The sequence below is a fragment of the Octopus bimaculoides genome, chromosome 19 (genome assembly GCF_001194135.2).
Source record: "Octopus bimaculoides isolate UCB-OBI-ISO-001 chromosome 19, ASM119413v2, whole genome shotgun sequence".
Taxonomy (NCBI): Eukaryota; Metazoa; Mollusca; class Cephalopoda; order Octopoda; family Octopodidae; genus Octopus; species Octopus bimaculoides.
In genome coordinates this window covers 32684279-32710976 of record NC_068999.1, presented here as the reverse complement: position 1 = coordinate 32710976, position 26698 = coordinate 32684279, and the positions used below count along the sequence as shown (strand labels likewise).

Here is a 26698-nt window from a genome sequence, read left to right as displayed (position 1 = left end):
CATCCCTGTAACTTAGCAGTTCAACAAAAGATTTTGATAGAATAAGTACCAGGTTAAAAAAAAAAGTACTGGGGCCCAATTCATTCAACTAAAAATTCTTGAAGGTGGTGTTCCAGCCTGGCCACAGTCCAATGGCTGAAACAAGTAATAGCTAAGCGACAAGACCAGCTTTGATTCAGCAGACTTCAAGGCAAAGGAATCAGGTGATGGAGTTGTGACTGTCTCAGTCTTTCACTTCAAACATAGTGTATCTAGGACTATGTTGTGCAATGTGTTCTGTAATTTTAATGAGGTTTAACCCTTATTCTTAATTTTTAGCAGGGTAATCAATAATACAGATGCTACCCAACCCCACTGGATTGGTTAATTAACAGTTAAATACTAGGATGAAGGTACAAACTGAGTTATGGGAGGGATACACACACACACACACACACATATATATATATATGTATACACAATGGGCTTCTTTCAGCTTCCGTCTACCATATATACTCTTATATTCATATATTTACACACACAAACTCAGATACATTCATATACACTCATACACACGCATATCTACATACACATATTCACACATACACACTCACCACTGGTATTGTAGTTTCCCCGCATTGTTAAGAATCATTCAATAAAAGTTTCCCTTTCCATTCAAACTTATACCTACATAAATACACAGATGTGCTAAAGTGCTTAAATCCTTTAACAAAATAAATAACTTGCCTAAGAAACATCAATATTTCTGTAACTATTTGAACTTCAAATCTTGACACACACGCACAAGTGCACGTGCATTGTTTGAATATGTTGTCAAGTGAGACTTCAAGTGCCAGTAAGAAAAGAATCTTATAACATATTTGATTCTTCTCTCTCAATATTGAGTCATCCCACCAGTAAATGTTTTATTTTTATTAACTCTTCAGCATTCGGATTACTCTGTCAAATGCAATGCTTATTTATTTATATAGTCTTTAAATACATCATGCATTATCTCATGGCTTGAGGATTTCAATAATGTGATTGTTTATTTTTACTATGACATTGTAGAGTAGGTGTGAGATGTTGGATCTGGCCAGTTTGAACATAAAAGAGACAGGATATTTTGGCTGGATATGGGTTGTTCAAATGCTAAAGGGTTAAACCTGTTATAAATCATAACCTTCATTTACTATGCATTCATACCTTTAGTCATACATATCTACATATAATATAATATAATATAATATAATATCTACATATGATATATACACACAATACATATATGTATCTAAACAAACATGCAATGAAGCAGTGATGTAATACATTCAAAGAATGTATTACATCACTGTTCCATTAGAGATTCTTGACAATATTTCACATTCCCAGAACCAAGTTAAATCCCAGTTAATAACCCAATAATAGTTAAGTTAGATCTCTTTCAACCCACCGACCACATCCAAATTTCTACAACAATCCCTTCAAAGGTTGGTTTTTGCTTTCTATACCACATGAAAGTAGAGTGCATAAAAGAACCAGTACATATATCAGCAATTTACTGGTGTCAACTCCAATCAAATGCAAAGCATGATGTGAAAAATACTTTAAGAATTCTTTTTCTATCCACCAGGAAATCATCAAAAAGGTAGTTGAAGACATGTGCAGTTATCTACATCACACAAGCTGCAGGAATGTCTCTGCAGATCACTGCACAATATGGATGTATGTATATGTGACAGTGGTGTATATGCTGTATAATACTGTCACAGACATCTGACAGTAGGAATGTGGTGGGGAAGAGAGCTTTCAAATGTGTATTTTATAGCATTTGTGTATGTTTGCATGCAGAAATGTTTACGACAATGTCATGTGTGTGTGTGTGTGTGTGTGTGTGTGTGCGTGTGTGTGTATACTTATTTATTTATGTAGATTGTGCTTCTGTAGATGTGTATGGAGTACATAAAATAGTGTATTGTCACAGAAACAAGACAGTAGGAAAATGGATTTTACATGTGTATATTACACTTATGTGTATATACGATTGTCACAGGTATGTGTGTGTAAGTGATTATATATCAAAGAGTTGCATATATGTGCACAGCATTCATGTTAGTATGTTTGTTGCAGCAATTTTTTGTATGTAAGTGTGTAAGTAGTAGCAGTATAATTTAATATGTACATCTCTGTGTATGTTGAGATAATTAGTGCGTGCATATACCAATGTCATTTCAGTAATGGATGTATAGTTTCGTGTGTGTATATGTATGTGTGCATGCATATGTATATTTGTTTAAATAAATTTTTTTCACTCTCTTCTCACACAAATGCATTTGTACATACATATATAGGTATATGAACAAACACATTCCCATATACACATGAACATATGTACACACACACACACACACACACACACACACACAAGGTAGTAGTAGAGGCTATAGTAGGACTAGTAAAGGCAGCAGTAGTTAAAGCTGTAATACATAGTAGTAGTAGTAGTAGTACTAGTAGTAGTAGTAGTAGTAGTAGTACTAGTAGTAGTCTCAACTCTGTACAATTACCATTATTGATGGAATTGCAGTATTTCTGTCAGGTGTATGGAAAATCCACAGAAATTCTTTGACAGAGTTTTCATGTCAACTGAGGAACTTAGTGGTGGTGGTTGTGGTGATGGTGGTGTAGCAGTGACAGTTATGTTTCGATGGAAAGGAAAACTTATTGAATGATTCTTAACAACGAGGGGGGAACTACAACAACAACAACAGTGGTGAGTGTGTATGCGTGGATATATGTATACAGATATGTGTGTGTATATGAATGTATCTATAAGTTTGTGTGCATGTGTGTGGTGTATGTGTTCATGTATATATGTATGTGTATATGTTGGTGCGTGTGTGTGTGTGTATAAGTATGGATGTACATGTGTGCCTGCAAGTATGTGTAAGCATGTGCATGCTTGCAAGTTTGTGCATGCAGATATGTACATGTGAGTATACATATATGCATAAACATGCATACACACACACACACATATATATATATATATATATATATATATATATATATATATATATATATATATATATATATATGTACACGTATGTATATTTGTGCTGAAAACTTACTGTTCAAAGTGCAACTATTAAATTCTCAACAACAACATTTAGAGGAAATATATCTATACAAGAGTTTACAAGAGTTTGTGGGAGTGGATGGGTGGGTGGGAGTAGATGAGGTGGCTGTGGTGGTAGTGGTGTCAGGAGTGGCGACTCTGAGGGGGGTGTAGTAGCAGAAGTAGTAGTAGTAGTGTGGTGGTGGTTATAGAGGTGTGGTGGGAGCTAGAGAGTCAAGGTGGGAGCTATCGTCACGTTCACTGCTGTCGTGTTCCCTAAACAAGGCACTGGAGCTTCCTTTCCCCCATTCACATATTGGTAGCCCAGGGATGTTGCTGACGAGATCAAGTACTCTCACACACACCTAACACAAGAGACAGCAAATATAGACATGTATTTTTTTTCTAATCAGAAACAAGGTTGAGAAAACTTACAAATGAATTGCAGATATAGTCAATGTCATACGTAATAGTGTCAACATGTTTTCGAAAACTGACCGTCTTCCCACGATGCCTGAACCGGTAGTGTAACCATGACATTAACATCCTGGGTATATCCACAGCACAGGTTAGAATCATAATAGATACACAGCCAAGTGACAATCACTTGGGAGAGCTCTCATGTGATTCCAGATGATGTTATCGTCTCTGGGTACATCCACAACAGAATTTAGAAGCATAATAGATGAAAACGATATGGTGGAATTTACCACGATTAGATCTCGGGTGATTACAGATGATGTCACAGTGTTTGGAAATTAACAACTGATTCTTTCATAATGGCTAACAAAGTTTACAATAAGGAAAATAAGGAGGGTGAAGATAATAATGACAGCACTGGTACTGGTGATAACAACAATGTTAGTGATGATGATATCAATATCACTGATAAACTTCAATTCTTTGAAAAATGGTGCGTAATTTAGTTCCATGTATTTTTCTTTTATCTTCTATCTTTTTATTTTTTATTTTTATCTTGAGTTCTTGCTGAAGTATCAAACACTAATGTTTCTATAATATTCCACAGAAATCATATACATTGAGAAGAATCGAGAAAAGATACAGAAAGAAACAGAACAGATATATATAAACATATACACTGCATTTCAAACATTTTTCTTCTTCTCTTGTTTTTCTTAGAAATAATAACAAAATGTAAAGAACACAAAAATGCCTGGAATTAAATTGAATGAATGTTTGACAAGATAATCCAAATGGAAAGTTGGTTTGCACACTGCTACATTTACCATATTTCAAAGTTATACAGAAAGAGTGAGACAGAGAGAGAAAGAGAAAGAAAAAAAAGAATTTTTTTTTTTGCTGTCTAATTGGTAGCTGGAATCTGTAATGATAAGTTACCAGTTTGTAGTGGGAATAACATAAGTATATGGGTGGGCAGTGGCGAACGGAAACCTGGAAGTGAATATCACCAGTATTAATATTTTCTGTTGAACTTTGAATATTTCTGAATATGGTAATAATAAACTTAATTGAATGCCAGTGATTTAATTTTCAAAAAATAAATGAATAAATAAATAATAATAATAATAATAATTATATATATTCCATATAAAATAAGATATGTAATGAAATATGATATTGGAGAGAGAATAGATATGAATTGCGTGTAATTAAATTTAAAAGAAAAAAATTAAATATATTATGGAACGAGCAGGGGTTGGAACCTTAAAGGATCAAGCAAAAAGTGGGGAAGAGAGGTGGAATGGGTGTTGGTTGATTGAATAACAAATTACTAATGAAAATGTTGTATACTAAAAACAATTTAGCTATTTCTGAGATAAACTGATTATTTGGTGTTAAGTCCAGCTTTTAAAAAGTTTGTCAATAAACAAGACTTTTTTTTTTTTTAAATAATCAACAACAACAAAGAGAATTTGTAAGTATCCACTTCTGGTTGCTATGGTGACAAGCTCAGCTAGAGACTTGCTTTTGTTATGTTATACTTTTGTCATCCTCCTCCCTCTTTGACAGACGTCTGCACACCAACGATGTTAAATGAACGTGTGAGCACTTCAAAGCTTTGTATTAAAACACCGACACACACTGAACATTGGTTCTGCAATGTGTGTGTTTGTGTATGTATTCAGGCAGGTGTATATGCAAGCAGGCAGATGTACATGGAAGCAGGTATGTGTGTTTGCGTATAAGTAGGGGTGTGCGTATGTGTGTGAAAATGCATGCATATGCATGCATCTATCTGCAAAGTTGTATGTATGTGTGTACATGCAGACATGTCTGTGTCAGTCTATGAAGATGGTATATGTGTGTGTGTGCATACAGGTATGTGTGTGTTTCTGTTTACGAAGATGCATGTAAATGTATGTGTATCTGCAAAGAAATGTTTTTGTATGCACGTGCAGATATATATACGTGTATGTGCCTGGATCTATATATAGACGTGTCAATACATATGGCTGGAGCTGTACATGTTACTGTTGTCTCTCCCGCTCTCTCTTGCTACATGCACAAACATTTCACATGGTGGTATTTTCCACATTCTACACACACACACATCAGGGGTACACTGGAAGTGTGTGCACCAATAACACAATCATCAATACCACAACTACAACCAACATAAATACCACCGACGCCGCCACCACCACCACAACCATTACAACCACAGCCCTGCCACTACAACTACCTTAACCACCACTAATACAACCACCCCTACTACCAGAGCTGCCACAGCCACCACCATAATTGCTACTGCTGACACAACCCCTCACCATCACCATAGCCACAACCACTGACACCACCACCATCACACTTTCACTTCCTGTTTTATTTTTATTATTCTCTCTACTGTTAAGTATAGTCAGTGTCTTCCCCACCCCTCCCTCTTTCCCTCCTTTACAGTACTACGACCTATGCCACCCCATGTCTTTACCACAGTACTTATTACAACACATACCACACCTGTCTCTACCACAGTGCTAGAGCCGACACCATTTCAATACCACTACTCCCTGTACTACAACACATACCACACTTCACTGTCACTACCAGAGTACTACAGCTTACACACACACACACATACACAACCTCACCTGCAGCTAAACACATCAGATCAATAGTGAAGTGCTACAACAGTAACCTAGCAGCAGCGGAAACAGCAGCAATAGTAGAGGTAGCAGTACAGGTGGTGGTGGCAGTAATGGTAGTGGTAGTGATTGTAGTGACAGAGGTGGTCACAATGATAATAATTGTGATGTGGTTGTTGTAGAGATTGTGGTGGTCATGGTAGTCGTGGTGATAGTAATGATAGTGGTAGTGGTGGAGGTGCTGACGGTGGAGATGATGACGATGTGGTTCTTATAGTTACTACAATCACAACTTATGTGATGGTTGTGACTATACTGTGTAAACAAATACTGTGTGTGTGTGGATCATGGATGTGAGCGCAAGCATGTGGAATGTTCAATGTCTGATAGGAAATTGGTATATATATATATATACACACACACACACACACATACACACATGCACAATCAGTAGCACATAAATGTATGGAATGTATAAATGCATTTATATACACATACCTATACATGTACACACACACGAGTGGGTGCTGAAAAGTTCCTTGGTTTGGGTAAAAGAAAATACAGGAGGATCTGTTAATTCTGATTTTATTCAACATATTTCCCTCACAGATTCACGCACTTACAGCAGTGGTTCTTCAATTTTTCTAAACCCTGTAAAAGAACTTGGAATGTTGAGCCTCTAACCAGGCCTTTTGCAAGATCCTTAAAGCCAAGAACTTTTCAGTACCCCCTTGTGTGTGTGTGTGTGTGTGTGTGTGTGTGTGTGTGTGTGTGTGTGTGTGTGTGTGTGTGTGTGTGTAGGTATTGAGAGAGAGAGAGAGAGAGGGTTGTGTGTTCTTGGTGAGAGACTGTGTGTGTGTGAGTGTGTATGCAGTCACATCTATGATCAAAAAGAATGTAATCAGTAGATATATATAGACAGAGAAAAACAACAATAAGAAGAGTGGCAGCAAAATCATAGAGAGATATAGAAAAATTAATGATAATTAAACAAGGAAATCACCTCAACAAGCGAGAGAGAGAGACACACACACAAAAAGACAGACATGCATGCAGATACATTTTTGTAAACTCGTGTGTGTGAGTGTGTACACACACACAAAGGATACATATACCGTTGATAAATATACATACATATATATGCACACACACACACACAAGTAAAGTACTTTATAATGTGCTTCAACGTACATGAATTAGGGCTTTATATCGAAACAACATTAAACTCCCACACCAATATTATACAATATATATATATATATAGCACCTGTAACTATATATTTGGAGTTGAGGCTATAACACAGGAGAAGTTTCTCATAAAACTGAATTAATTACATAAAACAAATTATTGCTATTTTAAGTACTTCATTATGAGCATTTCACTAATCTAATAAAATTTCAGAACTTTATAAAATTATATGGTTACAAAACCTGTTATCAGACAATGTATTTGAAATATAAAATGTGGTCATTCTATCTCATATTTCTGTTTAGTCATGGTTCCATGATATATAAGCATAGTTTATTGAACTTTATATTTTGAATACTTTCATGGCATGGGTTTGTAAAGAAATATTAATTTCTAAATATAAAGTTATGGGATTTTATAAGATCAGCAGAACAGTTGTAATGAAGGATTTGAAATATCAATAATTTGTTTTCTATAATTATTTCAATTTTACATACATAAGCACAGGTATGGCTGTGTGGTAAGAAGCTCGCTTCCTAACCACATGGCACCTTGGGCAAGGTGTCTCCCACCACCATTTGACAACTGGTGTTGGTGCATTTACATCCCTATAACTTAACCTTTCAACAAAAGAGACCAGTAGAGCAAGTACCAGGCTTAAAATACAAGTACCGGGGTTGATACTTTTGGCTAAAAAGTCTTGAAGGCGGTGCTCCAGCAAGGCTACAATCTAATGGCTAAACAAGTAAAAGATAAGACACACACCTACATATACATACATATATCTATATACACATATACATCTTTACACATATACATATATATTTGTGTGTGTGTGTGTGTGTGTGTGTGTGTAGATTATTTGTGATTTGCCTTTATAGATATACAAGCAAGGCAGTGTGGTCACAAAGTTTGCTTTGCAACCCTATTGTTTCAGGTGAAGTTCCACTGCATAGCACTTTGTGTAAGTGTCCTCTACTATAACCCCAGGACAACAAATGCCTTATATGGATGAATTTGGTAGATGAAAACAGTGTAAAGGCCCATTACATGGGTTGGGTCTGTACCAAGTGGGCTGGACTTAATCCATCATCCAGTTTAATACCAAAACCTGGCTCGTGGGTGTTTTTAGTGGAGACGATTCTGTTACACACATGTAGTCCACATATTTTGCCTTCCTGCAACCATCCAAGAGACCCAGAAAATAATCAGTGGGTGCTGTTATTCTTCCTCTGATTAAGGCACAGGTGTCGCTATGTGGTTAAGAAGCTTGCTTCCCGAACATGTAGTCTTGGGTTCAGTCCTACTAGTGTCTTCAACTGTTGCTTTGGACTGACCAAAGTCTTACGAGTGGATATGGTAGATGGGAACTGAAAGAAGCCAGTATGTGTGTGTGTGTGTGTGTGTGTGTGTGTGTGTACATACACCTGACAACCAGTGTTGGCTTGTTTACATCCTCATAACATAGTAATTCAGCAAAAGAGACTGACAGAATAAGTTCCAGACTTAAAAATAAGTACTAGGGTTGATTTGTCCAACTAAACCCTTGAAAGTGGTGCCCCAGCATGGTCACAGTCCAATGACCGAAATAAGATGAAAATCATTCCGTATAATGAAATCTACAGGTAAGGGTTGCTAATATGCAAGGATACTCGTCCAACGAGGGGGTGTGGTGGTATGAAGTTCCATAGAAACAGCCACACAGTGTTCTATTGAAATCAACAGGCAGCTGCTAAGTAAACAAATCCATTCTCAACAAAAAACATTCTAACAAGTTAATTGTTATTTTAGCTACACAAATTATGTAAATGTTATCAAGTTATGCTAATTAAACAGTTTATGTTGTTATTAATTAAAAAGAGATATTAATTACCTCTGTCTAAAAATAATCTCATTAAAAGAACTATACCAGATAAAGCTGTTTAAAACTGTCAGAGAAAACAACAGCAACAAATGTTTTTTTTTTTTTAATGGTTTCAGCCATTGCCATGCAACTAAGCTGGAGCACTACCATTCATGGGTTTTCCATTGATAAAATGGACTCCAGTATTTATTCAGGTCTGGTACGTACTTTAGCAATCTCTATCATTCACAGATTGTCATATAAAATCTAAAATAAATAAATGTTATTTCAGGCATTTCATTTGTTTGAAGTTGGAGGATTTGGGGTAAAAAATAAAATAAAATCCGGTAAGAATATATTTAAGGTTTCTGCTGTTGGAAACAAAGGATTTTGCACTAAATACATATCAGGCTGAGTAAAAAGTAAGCAATGTTTTGAAACGTGAAATTCATCATAATATATTTCAACAATGCAGAAATTTTATTCATCAAAGTAAATACCCTTACAATCAACACATTCTTGCCAACAAGTTACAAGTTTGTTTCTTCTAGTAATATAAAAATCTGGAGTTCTGGAGCTGGTGAACTCATTGAATGCATTTTCAGCATCGGTTTGATTTTTGAACTCCTTTCGCAAGAAACCATCAAGGTTCTTGAAACAGTGGTAGTCAGTAGGGGTATAAGCTGGGTGGGAAGAACATAGCCGAGTTCCCGCAACTTCTGCAGTGTCATTAGTGATATGTGTGGTCGAGTATTGTCATGAAGAATGTTTGGCCCTTTTCTAGGACAGAAGAGTAGCAGTTTTCATTCATTTTGGCAATAGGTTTCTGCAGTAATGGTTTTCTGAGTTTTAAGAAGTTTTAGTGGATGAGTACAGCAGTCTACTACCAAACAGTCATCATAACCTTCTTTTTGAAGAGCTCGGGTTTAGGGAAGGTTTTCAGTGCTTTATTTTGGTTCAACCACTGTGAGGAATGTTTATTACTATTGTACAGAATCCACTTTGCATCGCAAGTTACAATACGGTTGAAAAATGGATCGGTTTGGTTATGGAGAAGAAGCAATAAGCAAATTTCCTATCTGCACATTTTCTGATTTTCATTCAAATCATGTGATACCCGTTTGTTGAGCATTTTTGACTTCCTGAACACATGCAAATGGTTGCCGGCAGTTTTCTGCCTAACTTGAAGTTCTTTTGCCAATTCTCGAGTGGTTTTACATGGATCTTTCTCAATGATCGTCTTTAATTGACCGTCATCAATGACAGATGGGCGTCCACTACACTCACGATCTTCAAGGCACAAGTCTCCACTGTGAAATAGTTTAAACCATTTTCGAGGTGACCACTCACTGGTCATTTCCTCACCAAATGTTTTGTTGATAACGCGAGCAGTTTCAGTTGCTTTAATATTGCACTTTGACAATTTCAGATGATTGTAACAACGGTGAAAAGAATATCAATGTTAATTTATTAATGCATTTGGGCAAGTCTATGTCTGTATTATCAGACAACTGCAAAACAATGTTTAAAAAAAATTCAAAACCCTGCAAAAGTCTGGTACAAATTTTTCATGGTTCAAAACGTTGCTTACTTTTTAATTAACCTGATAGAATATATGTAAAATATAGTAAAGTTGTCTGGCATTCAAAGATAAGCAATTGGTGGATGTCTAAAGTTAGTGGAAAGAAATAAGATGGATGTGTAGTTGAGTAACTAAGTATTTATTTATTTATGTGTTTCAGCCAAGTGGCTGCGGTCATGCTGGTGCTTATATAGATATGACTGTATGGTAAGAAACTTACTTCCCAATCACATGGTTCCAGGTTCAGTTCCACATTGTGGCACTTTGGGCAAGTGTCTTCTAGTATTGCCTCAGGATGGTCAAACTGAGAGAAGCTCAGAAGCTTCTAATAATATATTTTTTTTCGTTTTCAATATAAATATGTATACGTCTGACTCTCTATGGCTTTTCTCCATTAGTGAACATGTAGTTTATGTCTGCTAGACACACGTGATTTTGTTTACATTATGTTTTGTCTCAATCTTTTAATATTTTTTTAATATACCCATTAGACTTTTTAAGTTATAGTTTTTTGCACAAATAGACTTGCATACACATTGATATGTCTTTCTTTTTTGTCTCTCTTATTATTATTTTTCCCTTTTACAACTTGTTTGTAGATATCCAGTTTAATTTTTCCTTATTACCCCATCTGTTTTTCCTTATGGAATTTTATTAATAACTTTTTTGATGTTCTTCCTAAAAATTCTTCACAACGATGAGAATGACAGTGCAGAACTCTAATTCTATTTTTTTCTTAAATATTTGTATTGTCTTTTGAAAAGTGCGTATGTATTGAATTCAATTTTGATTTTAACATATTTTCTCCATTTTTATACTTGCTTATGGTATCTTTAAACCTATAACGAATTTAATTGTTATTTTCATATTCTTAATACTTGCTCTGGCTGATTTTTATGAATATGATGAATTTTTTATTGGAAATAATTTTTTCTCTCTTTTTGGACCCTTAAAAAAGTTTGAATTGTTCTTTTTAAACTTATTTTTTCTCATATATATATAGATTCAGGTGAAAATGGTACTTAAGTTGAGGCACGAGAATTTAGTATGGTATTATCCATACAATTTCAAAGTAAGGTGATTAAAATCAAAATAAGCAACAAGGATATCCAGAGGTAATGCAGTACGATCGTTTCATGCAACTCCAATTAATTGAACAATGTAATCATTACATCAATTTAAAATGCAGAGCAATTCTTAGTTGCACAAAGACATAGAATTTAATTAAATTAGAACAGATGGATACATTAGTATAATATAACCTAAAATCTCCAAGAAGTTAAGGAGATAGACAAATAACATGTAGTCTCTACTACAACATAGAAGCTAATAAATAAATTGTCAAGAAGACTCTGCCTGTCACTGATTTTATTTGTTTTTTTTTTATGGGGTCAGTTTTGATTTATAGACTAGTTTATCAAACCTTGTATATCTAAGGCTGAGAAAAATAAAGGGCGTTATCTGTTAGGGGTAGGGTTGAGAGAGCAGACAAGACAGAAATCATAGCTGGTATAGTCATAAAAATCATGAGGTTTGGTAAAGGAAAACTTAAAACAAGATGTTGGCTCACAACTAAGTGGGGCCACCCACTAGCAGACCATTGATAATGAAACAGGGGAAGTCATTATCATGTAGTACTATAGTTAAATGTTTTAAAACAATGTTGCTATATTGTATACAGATAAAGTTTATGGCTATTCAGAGGGTTATCAAGAAGAATATATTAACAAAAGGAGAGAAATTTATGGATACTTTTGAGTATACACCAAACTTTTTACCACAATAGAGGGAGGAAAATAAATTATTCAAAAATAGTTTAATATTTATACATATTGTACACTTAAATACTAACTCATCAGAGGATATCTGTGAATATTGATTAATAGGTATATATTGGTATTTATAAAGGAGTATTAAGGCAAAAGAACATTCTAATTATATATTAGTAAAATTATATTCTAAGCAGTTTTTTTTTTTATATATGTAGTGAATATACCAGTATACTTTTATATAAGCTAAGTATCAATTTATAGAGATACAAAGATTAGCTTGATTTTTTTTATGAATAATTAAAGGCTAATAATAAATTCATAAAGAAATGAAATAAAATAATCAATTAGGGCAGAATACCACAGAAATAAAATAGCTTAATTACTAATGCTATGGTAAAGCATATTTAGTTTATTAACACCAATAAAGAAGATTTATAGAAAAAGTATAAAAATTCAAAATATATTGGACTAAAAATTATATTTTTACTTATTTAGCTAATATCAATAAAAGACTGATGTCTGGTATCAGTTAAAGGAATATTTAAGTTATAGAACATTCAAATTTTACATTAATCCTTCTATATATAAACTTAGGGATTATATTATAGGTTTAAGAAATTATTGTTAATCCTTACATAATATTTATATTTTCTTGGTGGTACTTGTTTAGAAGGGTTATTTATATAAAGGCCTTTAGTATTTTATAAAATAGCATTTTATAAAGTAGTATCCACCCTTAAGGGTTAGCCACATTTAAGTGGTAAATATACTTCACAATGTCGTGCAGCTACTGTTTATATCTTGTTCAGAGATTTATTATTGCATACATACATATATATATATATATATATACAAACTGTCCTCATTTAACGACTGAGTTACGTTCCAACAGTCCCATCGTTAAACGAATATTCATAGGGTACGTATTTTTTTTTTAATAGGTATAGTGTACTGTATGTACATATAAAAACAGAATACCGTACTGTATAAAGTATATGCAGTACAGGGCCAAGAATCACTAACATAAATTGTTGAAAAATGAATAAGTAACAATAAGATTATCACAAGGAAATCCTTAAAAGTTAGGATATGGATACTGTATTATTGTAGCTCAGACATCGTAAGTATGTTTGTGATTCCAGGCCTAGTACATAAGATGCCCAATAAACTTTTCTCAGGATTATATAAAAAAGGTGAAAAGGCTTAAAGGAAACTCAAACATAATAACTTTGTTTTACTTTGGATAAAGATTACAAAAGCAACTCATTCTTGACATCAAAATGCATGAAAAATCCCGTCAGTGTTATCTGCTTTGTTATCTTCTTTTTTCGTCATAAATTTCTCGATAACATTGGAACAGTTCAATTGTCTGCCTTTCCACCTTGGAAAATCGCTCAAAATTTGGATCCATCGCCTCAAGTTCTAGCATAGCAGAATTAATCTTTGAGAAAACGCTTTTTTGAATCTGATCGTCAATCCAGATTGCCAGCAACTTTTCCATCTCGTGAATGAGACCCTTTCGTTGTCTTGTGACGCATGCTTTAAAGCCTGTCGAACTTCTGGCTGTCTCCTTCACTTTAACTTTATCCTTCAAAATAGGAGAGATGGTAGAATGTGCCAGGCCCGTATCGTCTGTGATAGCTCTCACCTTTTTCCCACCTTCGCAGTCTGTAATGATTTTCATTTTTGTGTCAAGGTCAATAGCTCTCAGTTGTTTCTTGGTACTTCCTGCTGCAGGTGAAGATGTATTCTTCCTCTTTGGAGGCATCTTGTAGTATGGGGTGCAAGAGATAATGGATTAAAGAGACGAAATAGTAATATAGGTACAGAGAGCGTCACTGTGTTGCCTGGCTGACCACAGGCGGGAGAGTGAGAGAGAGCGAGCGTGTCGGATGCGCTGCTGTCACAATGGCAATACTCGTACAGCGCACAATTTATATATACATATGTGTATGTATGCATGGGTGGATATATGATTCAGGGTATGATTCGAAGGTTTAGCTATAATTTCTATAATGTTGAAGTGTTCAGCATCCATCTTGCAGCTTCGTTTTGTTTTGTTCAACATTAGAAAGTGATAGTGTGAGATAGTATATGCAGACAGAGGAGGAATAAAATACACTTGGCAATGAAAATGGTCAAATTAGAACTCAAAGCACTGAGCTTTGCAGATGAGAAAACAGCATGAGAGAAATATGGAGAGACAGCACATACTTATAGACCTGGCCAACCTATGCAAATATAAGAAACATGATATTACTATATTTCTGTTGTCACACACTGCTTTTATTTCAGTTAAGTTTGAAAAAATGAAGAATTTAGCAAAATAACTTTGTCATTATCAAGATAGCATTTGAAACAAATTAACCTGGAATTTTGATGGAAGGTTTTAATTTAGATTAGTTTTATCAAAGTTCATATCATAGAACTAAGGGCAGTCTTAGGCAGGTTGGTATTAAAAGGGTTAACCAACAGTAACAACGATGATGATTATGGTAAGAACCACAGTCACTGTTTCAGTTTCATCACTGAGTGATTGTCACTGACAGATTTTATATGTTAACTGCCACAGCTTGCTACAGGAAATGACCAGTGCTACCACCTATTTCCAGTCACACTGCATACTGTTACAAGGAAATGTAGTTGTTTTTGCAGTTTTACAATATTTTATAACTAAACTTTAATATTTAGCACTCATGTTATTTAAATAGCCTCGAAACAATGTCAAAAATACAGAATAAAATATTTTCTCAAATTATGAAAATGTAGCAATGGTGGTGTATATGGTGGTTGTGTGAAGTCTGTGATGAATCACTGGTGGTACATTCAGCAGTTAATGTATTAAAGCAAAGATATCAGATCAAAACATGCAAGTGTTCTGTCGTTGGCATCCACTCACCCAACCAACCAAAGTGGAGACTGTGAGAGTTTATACTGGTTGCCACCATAAGTGACTGAGGTTAACACAAAACTGTAGCTTATCCCAATATTTGATCGCTATTCACTGAAAATGGTATTGTGATTGCATGTCTCGGACAGAGACACAAGGAAACACTTGCTTTATCACCATTGTTCACCTTATTTCTTTGTAACATTTGGTTCTCCAATATAGCATTTATTTCTTTTTGCACTTGCTTTTAAGTAAAAAAATAAGCCTGTAATAACATGATAACTTTGTGAATAGCAAAAACTAGAAACAACAATGTGATGGCTAACAACTCACCGATTTGATTGGTGCAGAATAAAGGAGCATAAAGGGAAAAGGAAGAAAAAATAAAACAGAAAGCGGGGAAGAATGTAAAACAGTAATAAAAGAAAAGAAAGCAACAACAACAACAAAAAAAGTAGCATCAGTATTATGCTGCAACATGTACTCTATCATATTTTGATACAAGAATGAAACATTTCAATTTGTAGTGAATGGGTTGCATTGAAATTTCTAACAATTAAATAACACAGAATTTGTGATAGTTCATTCTTATTCAGGATTTCACTTCCCCACTAACACAGATTTGAAATAGGATTTTTTATCCCCTCCAGTCAGACAGTCAAATTTTCTAACACAGAATCAGGCACAGAAGGATTTGCTGATCATTTAAAATCCTTACCAAATACAGAGCAGGTTGGGGTATGTTTCTGACAGAATTATTGCAATTCCATCAACAACAGTAATTTTCCAGACACCATCACTACCTCTACCACAGCCACCAACACCATCACTGTATTTTATTAACCATCAAAGAATGAAAGGTAAAGTGGAAAGAAAGGTAAAGAGGATTTGATTTCAGAACATAACATGACATATTCAAACATCAAAAGGCATTTAGTACAGCATTGTACCATTACTGTTATACACTATCTTATAGAAATGATAATATCAATGGCTTCAAATTTTGGCACAAGGCCAGTAATTTTGAGGGTGGGGGTAAGTTGCTTGTATCTTTTCCAGTGTTCAACTGGTGCTTATTTTATTGACCCCGAAAGGGTGAAAGGCAAAGTCAACGGCAGTGGAATTTGAACTCAGAACTAAAGACAGATGAAATATTGCTAAGCATTTTGTCCAGCATGCTAATGATTCTGCCAGCTTGACTCCTTGATATTAATAAGAATTATATATATATATATATATATATATATATATATATATATATATATATATATATATATTGACAAGAAACAAGCTTCCAGATTTATGCCAATGAAAGAGGTGAAGTAATGGGATGGGATGTGGTGATGTTCATATACTTTTCAAGTGTATTGATTGCATAAAATGAAATAAAATACAATTGGTCTGTGAAAATGGGTTTCTACCATAATCATTTGATAGTTTGCATATTTTGCTACAGTTAACAACAACAACAACAATAATGGCTTCTTACCTAAATAATAACAATAACGATATGACAAACCATTATGAGTAGCTTCTCAATGGTTTTAAGTGGATATAAAGAGAGATTAGTTAATTGTTCAAGTGGCACTGAAGTAATCAAGAATTCTTCAGAACAGAGTTTCAGGACACTTTTGTTATTGAAATCTTTTGTTATTGAACAATATTGATTGACAAAAGCATTCTCTAGAAATTTTGCATGTGCCAAGAGAGGTTGGCTTCTCAAAGACAGGCAATTTCACACTTCAGAAGAAGCACGTGTCTTCTGCTTTTTGTAAAATGGTTAAGTCATTCAGAAAGAGATCCATTAAACGTTCCAGAACTAATATTGGATTGGCTAAATGGTTTAAAATTCCAGAAAATCATTAAACAAGGAAACCACCAAGTCATCATTTGACCTGCTATAAAAGTGGCTAAATATTCCATTACCAAGAAAAAAAAAAAAGACACACTGAACAATTTAGCTAATGTAATCATAGACGCACTATATCTCTAGAAAAGGGGGACAGATGACCTATAATGCCTGCTTCTGAACTGTTTTAAAACACCACCACCACCACCACCACCACCATCATCTTCAACAACAAAAACAAATAGAGCATCAGAAAAATTGCTTAGCCATATTTGTTTCAGCTCTTTATAGTCTTTGCTTGAATACCACTTAAGTCAACTTTGCTCTCTATCTTTTCAGAGTTGTTGATAAAATAAAGTTCCAACCTAGAAAGTGGAGTTGATGGCATCACCTAACCCCTTTCCCCTCAAAATTGCTAACCTTGTGCCTGAATAAAAAATGTCTTCCGTTCTTTTTTGTTTTTTTTTACATTCTAAGTTCAAATCCCACCAAGTCTTCAAATCCCACCTTTGGTTTTCAAAGGTTGGAGGTTGGTAGAATTGTTAGAGCATCAGAAAAGAAATACTTTCTGGTATTTGTTCCAGCTCCATACATTCCAAGTTCAAATCCAGCTGAGGTCACCTTTGCCTTCCATCTTTTCAGAGCTGATTAAATAAAGTACCAGTCAGGTACTGTGGTCAATAATAACGTACTCCTTTACCTTAACCTTTTAGCATTTTTATCCAGCCATACCCAGCCTAAATATTCTACCTGTTTTATGCTTAAACTGACCAAATACAACTTCTCACACCTAACCTATAATGTCATCCCAAAAATATACAAACACACCATCAAAATCTCAAAGTTATAAGTTAATTCAAAACAATGAGAATTAATAAGCAATACATTTGACAAGGAAACCTGAATGCTAAAGGGTTAAAATTGCAGGCCTTAGGGTGTTGAGCTGACAGAATCATTACTGTGCCAGGCAAAATGTTTAGCAGTATTTCATTCATCTTACATTCAGAGTTCAAATTCCACCGGGGTTGACTTTGCCTTTCATCCTTTCAGAATCAATAAAGTAAAGTACCAGTTGAGCACTGGGATTGATCTAGTGAACTGCTGACCTTGAGCCAAAATTTGAAACCATTATTATTTTGAAGGTGGTGAGATAGCAGAACCATTAGCACATAGGATAAAAGTTTTAGTGGCATTTATTCTAGCTTTACATCCTGAGTTCAAATACCACTTAAGCTGACTTTGTCTTTCATCCTTCCAGGTTTATTAAAAGTACGAGTTGAGTACTGAAATCAATGTAATCGACCTACCCTGTCCCACAAAATTGCTGGCCTTGAACCAAAATTTGGAACCATTATTATTATTATTAGTTGTTGTTGTTGTTGTAAAAATATTCTTGGCAAGAGTATGCTCTTTAGAAGGAAGCATAATATGAAAAATAAAACAAAAAAAACCTAACAAGTCAAAAGCAAAAAGAAGAAAAAAAACAAAAGTTAAAATAAAAAAAAATGAAGCTTTATTAATAGTGTAAGTAGCAGAAATAAAACCATTATCATCTTCAATGAGCAGTAAATACACTTCCTTTACAATAAATGGATAAAAGATGTGAGAAAAAAATTGACTTTATTAAGACGGATAAAGTAGATAGATGTTTGATAATAGCATAAGTTGTCACAGTCTTCTTCCTTCTCGTGGTTTCCTCTCAAGATGCTCATATTTTTTTAATGCTTTTCTGTTCACTGTTTTGTTTTTAGTTTTATATATGTATATATATACACACACATATATAGACACATACGATTATTCACATACACATAAACATGCACGCACACGTGCACGCACACGTGCACACACACACACTCACACAAATAAATAAAATTAAATGGATAGTGTATGAATGATCAATCTGTTGAATATAATATGGAAGGTAAATTACTTAGTAACACCTGGAGAAAGATATATCTTATAGATCTCTCCTTCTCCATCTAACTAATCGAGATGATTTAAGAGATAATAATGTCAAATGATGGTTGATTGAAAGAGTTCTACTAATGGAATAAATAAATTCTTTTAGAATTGGTTAGCACTAGAATATCAAATAACTTATCATGGAAATTAGCACTAATTAATTTAAATTTCTGAGCGGAAAATTCAATACATATTTATGTATGCATGTATGTGATGTGCATGCAAAAGTATACACACACACACACACACACACACACACACATACCTGCATGTGTGTATCAGTGTATGTGTAAAACAAATTAAAGTGAAACCTAATTATTAAAGAAACATTTAATAAGGAAGATAAAAGAGAAGTTAAAAAGAAAAAGCTAGTAAATCTGTCACATAAATATAAATAAATGTTGAATAATTTGTTGTAATAAGAAAAATAAATATTTAAGGAAACCATCAAACATAAAATTTATTTCAAAGTATAAAATCCTGTGATTGCAAATTTAGGAAAATCAGAAAGAAAAAAATGAACTTCTGATAAAAGAACATGTCATTAATATTACTAACTGGTCCATGGATGTGCTTAGATGGCACATCAAATATAGCACACAGTTAAACACCATCATACACAGATGTGTTTAGATCTTGCACAGCACATAGTTTAATACCACCACTAACTGGTTCTTGTGTTTAGTTTAGGTCAGTAGTTCTCAACCATCTTTTTTCTAAGGACCCCTTTGATTCCTATTTGACTCAGGTAGACTCCATAGTCATTTGATGTTGAAAAAACCCTATTAAATTATTATGATTAAATATTACTATGAACTGTATAAAAAATTGTTAAAATATTTTATGTATTGTAGAAGTACAACCAATTTATTGCACATAAGTTTAAACAACAACATCTTATATGGATCCTGGTTGAGAAGCACCAGTTTAGGTGATAGGCTTCATGTACCACCCAATCTAACAATACTGCTTTTTGAGTACCTTAGGTAGTTTTCTGTTCTAAGTATTTAGGCCAGTGGTTCTAGCAAATAGGCCTAGGTACATATATTATATATATATATATATATATATATATATATATATATATATATATATATATATATACATATATATATATATATATACATATATACACACACATACTATAGGTGAAACTTAGTATGTTACTTAACCACCACTTAAAGCCTCCTTCAGCATACCCAGCACGACAAAATTATAGACACAAAGTAATGTGAAGATAGAGGAATTCTAACCAATTTCTTCTATTATCAGACTATCATCAGTTAAATACACAAAGTAAGCACTGCAGTTGCATATAATGTGAGTATATAAGGTTTGCGTATGCGTTTGTATATGGAGTCAATGTATGTATGGATGTGCATGTGTGTATGTGTTACTGTGTACATGTGTGTTCATCGTCATTATCATCAGCTTTCCACATTGGCTTGAGATGGGCAAGGTCATAATGGTTGGACTCAGCATGTATCAGAAGGTACTGCAGAACAAAGTGGGTTAGGTAGTGGCTATTTTGCCTGACATGGAGGAGGTGGTGGCATGGTGGAAGAGGGTGTGGAGGTGTCAGTGGTGTTGGTGGTGGAAGCATTAGAGGTGTAATGATAACGATACAGAAATGTTTGCCAGAAAACAGAAACAGTTTGATGGTGATCAGAGAGTATTTATCAACAAATAATTATAAAATAGAAGGGGGGAGATAGTGGGGTGGGGGTAACACATATACTGAATGGACTGCAGATTGGAAGAGAGCAAAGGAGGGAGAAGAGAAGTGGAAGGAAGGGAAAGAGAAGTGGAAGGAAGGGAAAGAGAAGTGGAATGAGTGGGTGGTTAACCATTTGGTCTAACTAAATATTCTTTCATTTCTATTAGATCAGAATCTCAAATACTTGTTGGATAACTAAAGAGTTTAGTATGTTCATGTTAAGATCAATAAGTGATAGGGTGGAATCAGTGTCTGAGGAGATTCCATTAAAGGTGCAGGTGCAGTGACTGAGTGGAGGGAGACAATCGGTTCGGATGTAATTCAATGACAAACATTGATAGAATTGCATGTAAGCTTTGCACAAATTTCTCTCTTCAGGGTAGGAGGAGAAAACATTGGTGAAATCGTTCCATAATTGGCAGAGAAGTCTAAATTTGAAGGTTTAATATCTGAATGCTTTCTGATTTACCCTCACTGCTCTTTATAATCAATAAATCAATCATGAAGCCAATACCGAAGAATTAAGACCATAAAACATGTGATTGAAGGGTGAACACTCATGGACTGCACACATGTGAATACACACACACACACACACACACACAAGTACTCATACATAAATACACACACAAATCCTCATCATCTGAAGTTGAAAGAAAAGCGAGAAATTAAGATGAAAATTAAGATGGCCAAATAAAGCTTTATAACAAGTCACATGATGGATAGCTGCTTCTGATTCATAAATGAAATAGAATACTATGAAACCAAGGTCAAAATTTCATGAACAAATGGAGATACAATAACTGCAGTTGTTAAAGTCTATGTGTATAGTGAATGCATGTGGCTTAGTGGTTAGGATATTCAGTTCACTATCATAGGGTATGGGTTCAATACCTGGTGGTGTCTTGAGCAAGACACTTTATTTCACATTGCTCCAGTCCATTCAGCTGGTAAAAATGAGTAGTAGCTATATTTCAAAGAGGCCAGCCTTGTCACATTGGGTCACATTGAATCGCTCTGAGCACTATATTAACTCTCTAGCGTTCCAACCAGCCATATCAGGCACAAGTTTTCTATCTCTTGTAAGTTCAAACTGGTCAGATTTAGCCTCTCAGATATCCTAGAGTGTCATTCTAAAAAATAAATAATCACATCACTGAAATGTCAAAGCTACCAATTAAGGCAATTCTAAACATGGTGAACCAATAAGTAATACATTAGATAGAATAATCTGAATGCTAAAGAGTTAAGGGTATGTGTGTCTGTGGAGTGCTCATGAATTTCATGAGCAGGTTGTTCTGTTGATTGGATCATCTGGAACCCTCATTGTTGTAACAGACGGAGTACCAGTTACATGTGTACAGATGAATGAAACAAGTACTTTTGTGCAACCATAAACTGATCAGCATTTTATATATTACTCACACATTGGGTTTTCAAGAGATGCAAACTTGTACATTGTTGTTATGCTTTAAAAAAATATTCTTTCAGGTAATAAAAGTAATTCATGAAGATTTTGTTACATCTGTTATTGAATTACAGTTTATCATAGTTAGAGAAACAGAATCACTAAAAGGAAAAACCATTTCCAAATGAATCTGATGTAAAAAACAGAACAGAAGCGAGTAGACCTGTGTGGACAGATCAAAGTAAATTAAAATGATGCATTTGGTCTTGGGATCATATACTATCAGAGGAAGTTTTACAAATTGCAGAAGGAATGTAAACCATGTATTTTACCAAAATTGGAATTCTTTATTTTTTGCAGTGTTCCAAGACAGTTATGTTCTAAATATATATTGAAATATTTGAAAGAATCAAGAATGTAATGCTGGTTTTCTTCCATCTTCTATTAGCAAATGGCACAAAGTAAAAAGGAAAACCTTAAAAAAATATAAGAATAAAAAGAAATTTGTTTTCCAAAGGTTTACAGAAGAAGAAAATTAAGAAAAAACTTTCCATTTGATCTGATGTTATAAAGAATGGTTGGAAACAGAAGAGAATTAATAATAATAATTATTATTATTTCTACTCTAGGCACAAGGCCTTGAACACTTTTGGGAGAAGGGGGTTAGTCGATTACATTGATCCCAGTGTGCAACTGGTACTTATTTCATTGACCCTGAAAGGATGAAAGGCAAAGTTGACCTCGGCAGATTTGAACACAAAACAGAGCCAGAAGAAATGTCATGAGGCATTTCACTCTGCATGCTAACGATCCTGCCAGCTTGCTGCCATGACGATGATAATAATAATAATAATTTTTTCTTTTGTCATAGGGGTAATAATAGTAGTAGTAAAAGTAGGAACAGCAGCTTTGAAAATAAATTTAACTCTATCATGATTACTTCAGTACTTCTACCTGCCACAGCCACCCCTACTACAATCACCACATTATTTACAAACAAGCACAGTATTCCCTGCCATTAAAGCAGCAGTACACTTAGCACTGTGAACTCTAATTACAATGTCAGTTCTCAAATTAATGTTTTTTTTGTTTCATTAATGATACAACAATCAAATTTCACAACAGGAGGGAAGTAGAATCTGTTGTAAGAAATTCTTCCAAATGTTTGATACTTATTTTAGCACAGTCCGAGTTAGGCAGCAATACATTACATGGCTTAGAATGTCTTGAGAGAATTACAGTGTATATATTATATGACAACATACTACATATAGTAAGGCAGCAAGCTGGGAGAATCATTAGGATGCCAGGCAAAATGCTTAGCAGCATTTTGCCTGTCTTTGTTCTGAGTTCAAATTCTGCTGAGGTCTAGTTTGCCCTTCACCCTTTCAGGGTTGATAAAATAAGTACCAGTTGAGCACTGGGGTCAATCTAATTGACCTATCTCTGCCCCAAAATTGCTGACCTTGTGCCAAAACTTGAAAGCAATATACTACATATAGTCATACACTGTGTATACAACAACAGACTGCATGTGCACTGTATACACAGCCGTACACTGTATACACAGCCAAACACTGTATACACAGCAATGCACTTAATACAGAGAAATACACTGTATACAACAATATACTATATAAACAGTAGTACTCTATATATGAAGTAGTACATGGTCCATATTAGACAGCTACAAGTTATCTATAGTAATACACTGCACATACAGTGATATACTGTATATATTTGACAGTAGTATACTCTGTAGACAAAATTTCTCAGAATAATTCAAACAATGAAGGTAACAATGCAGTCTTGTTAAAAATATATAAGAAAAATATATTTCCTCCACTGAACCAGGAAGAATTGATTTCAAAATTTACAGCTTTGGCTGTCATTTTTTAGATCTTTAACAAGTTTAAACAGGGAATATTCTTTTTTACTTTAATCTTGACATCAGCTTCTATTTTTTTTTTAACCAAAATAATAAACTTAATGTTTTACAGGATTTCCTCAAAATTCAAGAGAAATATTCTTTACAAATAGCTGCTGCTAACAGAAAGTACTTTTCAGTCTAATGGCTTTTTTTTTTTTTCTTAGTTCGCTATTAGTGGAATTTCAGTTAAACATAGAAAAACAATAAAAAAACTTTTTTAACTTTCTTTATCCAGAAAGAAAAAAAGAAAAAGAACAATTCTCAAATGTGCTCTTTTACAGAACAAAATATATTAAACATTGTTTTTATTTTAGTTCAGGAGTCAAACCTTTTCATTTTAATTGAGGCCTCTTCTTTTTAATGAATGTTTCTCATAGCAGAAAATTTCAGTATTAAAATATTTATTTCTAAAACAGTTGTGACAAATCATTCATCTAAATTTTAAGGATCTTGTATAGGTTTTGTTGGTTTCCTCACTACCTTGAAGGCTCCTCAGGCATTAGCTTTGAAATGTCAATAAGAAGAAAAGAATGAAAATTGATTGAAAGAAGCAAAAGGAAAAACAGCAAAAACATTACACTGAATCTATTAAAATGAGAGATATTGATCAGAAAAGACTGAAAAATCTTAGTAAAAATGCAGAGAGTGAGAAACAGTGACTACAGAAGACATACTTAACAAGAGACCTACTCAAGCTTAACGGAGTGGGCTTCACCATTCTTCCTGTATAAGAATACTGCTATCAGACTAAAGCAGCTTCAGAGCTACTTACAAAAGCTAGTATCTCAGGCTACCTGAATGAAGCATGCTTCATTGCACATTTGTTGTTGAAGAATGTTATAAGTTCATGTTGCAATTCATTTATAGTTGAAATTAATACTTAATTTTAGTATTAAGTTCATTACCACCACCACCGCAGTTTTGTTATACCCCCTCATCTCAGCAGCTGCAGCAAACTGGACAAGAAAAAAAATAACAACAAAAATCCTTGACCTAAATATAATTTCAATTATGAATTTCACTTGATTAGAACAACAGAGATAATGGTGGTGCTTTTAACATTGTAAAACATTAAAGTTTACAGACAATTTGGAAATCTTTCATTAATGGAATGAATTTTCTCTGCCAAATCTAAACAATGTCCATAATGAAATATGAATGAGAGCACTAACTTGCATTCTACTGATAATGCATGGTACTAACATGAACAAACACATATAGGGGGGAAATCTAAGAGAAAATCTAATTAAAAACAATCTAGAAGCAAATGCCGACATGTTTTATGTATGGAATACAATAGGGAGTATATAGGTAGATAATGAAGAATTTTAAGGTATCTAAGACATCAATAAAATATCTGGGGAAAAAACGGTTGTGGCAGAGGAAGATGTCCACTGGATATTTTATGTATGACGAATCTGATGTAGAATAGGCTCCTACAACCCCGCTACCCCAGTACACACATACAAACAAACCAACAGACAGAGTATGAATCTAATGTCGAACTGGACCAAGGCAACTGGTGAACAGTGATCTGGGTCTAAGCCTGCCTTAATATGATACATTACCATAAAAGACAGCTAAACAGAAGACACTTTATATATAACAACGGAAGTTCTATTTACTATAATTGACCTTATAATTGTAGATTGAAAAGCAGTCCAGAGGGGACACCTTATCTCGAAAGAACAAAAAAGAATTTTGTGAAGAAACACAGCAAGACATTTAATAAATGTTATATTAAACATAATCAATGAAAAATTTAGGAAAAGGAAAGTTAATTCTAAAATATCATTTGATATATTTCAAATTTAACAGCCATGAGAAATTGATAGCTAAGAGAGAGAGAGAGAGAGAGAGAGAGAGAGAGAGAGAGAGAGAGAGAGAGAGAGAGAGAGAGAGAGCATTCCACAAATGAACAAAGATTGGAATATTTCTTTGCTTTCAAAACAAGAATTTAAAGAAAGACAACTTTATGGCTGAAGCACAATTTCCCCACACATTGTTGATATTAATGAACGAGGACAGTGTTGGTAGAGTATCAGTGGGGTGGATGGTAGAATTGGTCGAGCATCAGAGAAAAAATACCAGGCACTATTCAGTGACCTCTGTTACACATTCTTATATTCCAATACTACTAGAGACAACAACAGTTGCCACCACCAACACCCACCTCCCATCATTGTTAACATTATCAATCTTTTATCTGTTTCGGTCATTAAACTTTGGCCATGCTGGGGCACTGCCTTGAAGAAATTTTAGTCAAATGAATCGACTCCAGTAGTTTCCTTTTTTTTTTTTTAAAGCTTGGTACTTATTTCATTGGTCTCTTTTGCTGAACAGCTAGGCTATGGGAACATAAACACACCAGCACTGGTTGCCAAGTAGTGGTGGGGG

At 34.2% G+C, this 26698-nt stretch overlaps 1 protein-coding gene and 1 long non-coding RNA gene across 2 annotated transcripts in view; one reads left to right on the top strand and one right to left on the bottom strand.

Moving 5' to 3' along the window:
• Positions 1–26698, bottom strand: part of LOC106876507 (disks large homolog 1) — a gene marked incomplete in the record, with an annotated part of 700185 nt that overhangs the window by 395172 nt on the left and 278315 nt on the right.
• Positions 3208–17731, top strand: LOC128250036 (uncharacterized). The gene is made up of 2 exons (XR_008266156.1): positions 3208–4004; positions 17621–17731. It is a non-coding gene; the product is annotated as an uncharacterized LOC128250036 (long non-coding RNA).